The following is a 7146-nucleotide window of genomic DNA, read 5'->3' on the forward strand; positions in this document are numbered from 1 at the left end:
GCTACTTCTCCAGTACCACATCTGCCCGCATGCTGCCATGCTTTCTGTCATGAGGATAATGGACTACATCTCTGAAACAGTAAACAAGGCTCAATTAAATGCTTTCTTTTACAAGAGTTGCCTTAGTCATGGTGTCTCTTCACAGCAGTAGAACATGAACTAAGACAAAAGACCTGAGAGAATGCAATCACCACCTTCCATCGTGTGAGAGCTGAGGGAGAAGGCCCCATTGGTGATGGAGAAAGCAAGCCCTCACCAGACACTAATTCTGGTGGTGCTTGATCAGGGGCTTTCCAATCTCCCAAAGTATGAGAAATAAATGACTCTTGTTAAAATCTCACAGCCTGTGGTTCTGTGTTATAACAGCCCAGGACAACTAAAACATCTCAGAGAAGCTTAAAGACAACAACAAACGTGGCAAGAAAAGGAAAGACGTTTCCCATATGTTAAAGCAAAACAGAAAAGCATTCAAACGGTGAAAGAAATTGGGGCATGATAGAAGAGGAATCCAGGACCCTTAAAAGTAGTGTGTCATTGTAAACAGGTAGTGGTGTGATCTGGTTTATCAAAGAGGAAAAGAACCTCCCCAAAAATGAAGGGGAGGAATCATAAGAGAAATAAGACATACTAGAGATGATTCCAGAATATTCTGACCTAACTGACCCATCAAATGTTATGAATAGTGAATAAAAAACATGTTAACCTGTTGTTTCAATGATCTGTTGCTTCACAAGCCTCCTAACGGTTGATGACATAAAACTACAACTACTCCACTGTGCCTTATAAACTGACAAGAAGTCACAGCCTTGTTTCAACCAAAGAAAAAGGACATAGATTTCTCCTCTCATTAAAAAAGAAGTCGATGATCTTGGCAGCCAGGTTATAGAACTGAAATGCCTATATACACACTGTGGAATTTCATGTCTGTGATAAAAAAAAAAAGAGTGCCTAGATGCACCCAGTGGGGGGAGAGAGAGAGAGAGAGAGAGAGAGAGAGAGAGAGAGAGAGAGAGAGAGAGAGAGAGAGAGAGAGATCTTGTCTAATAACTACAATCAGCCAAATTTGCCTCCAAAACCAGAAGGGAAAACAGAGAAAAAATTTTCTTGTTGTTGTGATGCAGAATTACTTTGACCTAATGTTGTATATATTCCTTTCAGGGATGAAACACATAAGATACATCTTCCTGGAAGTTCAAATTTTATGCCCTGTGTATCCATAGAGATGCTATGAGAATTGCTCCAACAAAACAAAATATTGAACAGAAGAGATAGTGTTGTGGGGTCAATCAAACTATAAGCCTAGCCCAAAAGAGCAATGGAAAGGAATGAGGGTGACAGCTGAAAATAGAAATTAAACCAGTTCAGTTTGAGGAAAAATTAGAAAACAAAAAGGGGGGAGTTTGCTAGAGTCCAGTGTCATTTCTCATTTAAAAAAAAAAAAGGAAACAAAAAACAAGATTAGTAAGGGAATACATGGAAGAAAAGCAGAATATTATGAAAGATGGAAAGATAGAAAATAGTTAAGACAATGTGATCTACTTCAGTACCTAATTCTTCAAAACATATGTATAGCCTTAATAGCAAATGCTATTAATCAATTAAATAACAAATAACAAAATAAGATGTTTGCCAGTTAGGGTGAGACACTGCAGAAGGATATACTGAAAAGGAGAACATAGGAACATAGGAAGATCACAAAATAGGAACTTTGTTGGAGTCACATAAGAGAACAAATCTTTATTATCCAATGTGGATTTGGTCTAATTTTGCTTATGTTATGTTAATTTTGTCCACAAAATCTGAGCATCCACATGTAAGACGCTGAGGGACCCTGCCCCTAGTTGTTTTTGATTGGTAAATAAAGCTGTTTGTGGCCAATGGCTTGGTAGGGAAACAGAGAAAAACTTTAGAATGCCAGAGCAAAGGACTGAAGAAGAGCAGGAAGAAAGATTGCAGCCATGTGGGGAATGAATGGAGTAGATGCCCTGCCTGAGAGATGTTGGACATGTAGGTCTGGGGAACTCAGCCAGAGAGGGCTGCAGGTCTGGGTCCAGGGCAACCAAGATGGAAGTGTGTGTGTTTCGAGAACTCAGAACATTGGGGTGGGTATCAAGGAGTGCCACTGGCTCTGCAGCTGAGTTGATCTGAGTAGGTTTGTTAAAAGTCACAATTATCAAAGTAAAGAGTCAACAGATAATAGTGAATAAAGATAGAGAGATATTGTATCAGTTAAGAGATCTAGCTGTAACTCAAAGCAGAAAATCAAAACTATATAAGTAGGGTAGCTCCTGGAAGACAGGACTGAGAAGCCAACAGAGGTCAGTTGTGTTCAGTCCTTTGACCTCCACTATCTAGCTCTGGGTGAGCCCTGCTATCTTGAGGAAATTTTCATGACCCCAGGACCATCCTGCCTCCCCAATGGGACCTGTGGAGGCCCCAGAAACATCCATCTTGGAACCCTTCAGCACCAACCTCTTGCCAGTCAGGTCCCTTGAGGAACAGCCAGCAAAGGTGAGTTGTGAAGGATCTCCGGACCTCCATTGTCTGTCCCTGCCTCCCTAGGAAGTCATAAGGATCTTATGGAATCCTAAGAGCATACTGTTCCCCACCCCCATGGAAACTTGTGGGAGTATGAATGTTTGTGTATGTGCAGAGACGGTTCAATATGTGAAAATCCATCAATGTAATCCAACATAAAAGCAAACTGAAAGGAAAAAAAGAAAACATGAACATCTTATTAGATGCTGAAAAATCCTTTGACAAATCCAAAACCTCTTCATGTTAAAAGTATTGGAGATATAAGGTGCATGCCTAAACACAATAAAGGCAATAAAAGAAAGCCAATAGCCAACATCAAATTAAATGGAGAGAAACTTGCAGCAATTCTACTAAAATCAGGGACAAGACAAGCCTGTCCATTCTCTCCCTATCTCTTCAATATAGTACTTAAAGGTTTAGTCAAATTGATAAGACAACTAATGAAGATTAAGTGGATACAAATTGAAAAAGAAGTTAAAGTATCGCTATTCACAGATGATATCATAGAATATGATATTTTTCTTTCTTTCTTGATTCTTGTTTTATATTTCACAGATAGAATATGATAGAGTAAGTTCTGCCTAAAAATTCTACCAGAGAACTCCTACAGTTGATAAACACCCTCAGCAAAGTGTCTGGATACAAATCTAACTCAAAGAAATCAGTAGCCCTCCTTTATATAAATGATAAATGGGCTGAGAAGGAAATCAGGCAGACATCCATCAACCTTTACAATAGCCACAGATAAAATAAAATATCTTGGTGTAACTGTATCCAAGCAAGTGAAAAATCTGTATGACAAGAATTTCAAGTCTCTGAAGAAAGAAACTGAAGATGTCAGAAAGTGGGAAGATCTCCCATGCTCATGGATCAGTAGGATTAACAGTGAAAATGGCCATCTTACTGAAGGCAATCTACAGATTTAATGCAATTTCCATCAAATTCCAACACAATTCTTTACAGACCTTGAAAGAGCAATTCACAACTTCAAATGGGGAAAAAAAACTGGATAAAAACAATTCTATACAATAATAGAACTTCTGAGGCTATCACCATCCCTGACCTCAAGCTGTATTACAGAGCAAGAGTAACAAAAACTACTTGGTATTGGTATAAAAACAGACAGATTGATCAATGGAATCAAAGACCTTGAGATAAACTTACACACCTAAGGGCACTTGATTTTTGACAAAGAAGCTAAAACCATACAGTGGCGAAGAAAGAAAGCATCTTCAACAAATGGTGTGTTCTAACTGGATGTCTGCATGTAGAAGAATATAAATAGATCCATATTAGTCATTCTGCACAAAACTCATGTCTCAGTGGATCCAAGACTTCAACATAAAATGAGATACACTGAATCTAATAGAACAGAAAATGGGGACTATCCTTGAACCTATTAGTACAGGAGACAACTTCCTGAACAGAACACCAATAGCTCAGGCACTAAGATCAAAAATTAATAAATGAGACCTCACTAAACTGAAAAGTTTCAGTAAGGCAATGCACACCATCAATAGGACAAAATGGCAGCCTACAGATTGAGAAAAGATCTTCACCAACCCTATGTCTGACAGAGAGCTAATATCCAAATATTTTAAAAACTTAAAAATGGGGTACAGAACTAAATAGAGAATTCTCAACAGAATCCTGAATGACTGGAAAACAAAGAAATGTTCAATGTCCTTAGACTGATTAGAAAATACAAGTCAAAAGGACTCTGAGATTTCACCCATCAGAATGGCTAAGATCAAAACTTCAAGTGATAGCACACACTGGTGAGGATGTGGAGCAAGAGAAATACTCCCCCCATTTCCTGTGTGAGTACAGCCACTCTGGAAATCAATGAGGCAGTATTTCAGAAAATTGGAAATAGTTTGAACTCAAAACCCATCCCTAGGCATATGCCCAAAAGAAGTTCCACTACACCACAAAGATATTTGCACAACTATATTCATAGCAGCTTTACTCATAATAGCCAGAAACTGGAAACAACCCAGATGTCCCTTAGCCAAAGAATGGATACAGAAAATGAGATTCATTTACAGAATGGATACTACTTAGGTATTAAAAACAGAGATATCATGAAATTTGCAGTCAAATGGATGGAACTGGAAAACATCATCCTGAATAAGGTAACCCAGGCCCAAAAGGATATGCATGGTATATACTCAGTGGTAAGTGGATACTGGCCATAAAGTACAGAATACCCACTTTATAATCCACAGATCCAAAGAAGCTAAATAACAAGGCATCCTAAGTGAGGATGCTTGAATTTCAGAAGGAGAAATAAAATAGTCATTGGAAGTGGATGAAGGGAGGGAACTGGATGGGAGACGGGGATAGGGAGGGGAAGGGGGCAGATCAGGTGTAGGAAGAGCCAGGGAGAGAGGGTCAGGAGGGTGAATGAAAATTGGCTGTGGGGTGGGGATCTCTAGGACATGCCAGAGACCTGGGATGGAGCAGGTTCTAGGAAGTCAATGAAGATGACTCTAGCTGAGACTCCTAGCAGTGCAGGATATAAATCCTGAAGTTGCCACCTCCTGTATCCAGGCAGGACCCTCATTGGAGCAATAAGGACACCAACCCACCCACAAAACCTTCCACCCAAATTTTGTCCTGCCTACAAGGAATGCAGGGACAAAGATGGAGCAGAGACTGAAGGGATGGACAACCAATGACTGGCCCAACTTGAGATCCATCTCATGGGCAAGCACCAATCCCTGACACTATTAATGATACTCTGTTATGCTTGCAGACTGGAACCTAGCATAACTGTCCTCTGAAAGGCTCGACCCAGCAACTAACTGAAACAGATGCAGAGATCCACAGCCAAACATTAGATGCTTCTGGGGCATCTTATGGAAGAGTTATGGAATAAAGACTCCACAGGAAGACTAACAGAGTCAACTAACCTGGACCCTTGGGGCTGCCAGAGACTGATCCACCAACCAAAGAGCACACATGGGCTGGACCTAGGCCTCTCGCACATATGTAGCAGATGTACAGCTTGGTCTTCATACGGGTCACCTATGAGCGGGGACTTACCCTGACTCTGTTGCCTGTTCATGGATCCTGCTCCCCTGACTGGGCTGTCTTGTCTGGTCTCAGTGGGAGAGGATTCGCCTAGTCCTGCAGTGACTTCAGGTACAAGAATGGGTGGTAGCTGGGGGACCTCCACCTTCTCAGGCGTAAAGGGGAAGAGGATGGGGGATGGGGGCTTCTATCAGATGTAAAGTGAGGAAATAAATGAAATAATGGAAAAAAATCAAAGAACAGAGATGAGAAATAGGAATTCTACAGTAGGTCTAAAGGAATTCTACAGTAGGTCTAAAGTCACTCTATTTAGCTTTCATTTTAATTAAGTTAAAATCTTTCTCTTTTAAATTGGGATTACAATATTTTTGAATGATGGAAGTCAAATAAGATATTGAATGGATTGTTACACCATAGAATTTTATGAGCTTTGAAATACAGATACACTGCCATATATCTCTGAGTTTGATACATGACAAATGTGAAGTCGCTAACACACAAAGGGGAGGGTCTATTGCTAAATAAATGATGCTGAGAGAATTAGCTTTCATTTTGAGTGAAGACAAAGGGCTTCATTTTATATCATAAACTATTGCGCTATTAATTGACTTATAAAAAAGAAAGAAGTTTCAAAGCTTAAAAAGCATAAAAATTAAAGGAAAATAGCACGAGAGTTTTTTAGTAAGATAAAAATCAGCGGAAATGTCTTTAAAGCCATATTTAATTTGATTGCATGAAAGCGTAATTATCTTGAAAGGACAAAATGAGATGGAGTAGATATTTGCAGCATATGAGAAATATTCAATTCATCTGATGTCTTCTGACATTTCTTGTACATCCTAGGCGAATGAGACAGGAAGCATCTCAGTAAGAAAAACTGGTAATCCGTGCACACCAGAGAAACTGGTGTAATCACTGTACCACTCTGTTTGTCTCAAAAACTGTTCACCCAGAGTCAACAATAAGCAAAGCATTTTCCAGAAAATTCAAGAAAACTACACACTTTTTGAGGAAAACACAGATCTAGTATAAGAAATTTCACTTGGCAGAGATGTCATTTCTGACATTGATAAGTGGCGATTTCTGAACATATGCAATTATTTTTCTTTCTATGTTTAGAGACAATGGTAATGAGCTACATGGCTGAGTCTAGAAACGATGTATGACTTCCGGTGGTCCTATCATCCCTTCACACAATCAAGTCAAATATGGCTTCCGGTTGTCTTTTCTGTTCTGTGAAACAATCATGACAACCAACTGTGATTCCAACCATGAAGATCTGCTGTAAAATAATAAAATTATCAATATATATGTCTCATTTGATGCAGAGTCATTGTAAATATACATGCATGTACACAAGACCTGGGACATTCTAACTCATGTGTGTGGTAAGTGATGATCCAATCAGGATAATGGGTGTCACTATCACTCTAGATACTCATGGGTTCACTCTGTAGGCAATAACTGCAGTGCTCTCTAATCGCTCTTTGAAGTGATTAATTAATTATTACCCATCACAATTATCTCACTCTGTAGCAGAAATTATCTCTCCTACTAGCTTCACTCTGACAC

The sequence above is a fragment of the Grammomys surdaster genome, unplaced genomic scaffold, assembly GCF_004785775.1.
Source record: "Grammomys surdaster isolate TR1022 unplaced genomic scaffold, NIH_TR_1.0 126118, whole genome shotgun sequence".
NCBI lineage: Eukaryota > Metazoa > Chordata > Mammalia > Rodentia > Muridae > Grammomys > Grammomys surdaster.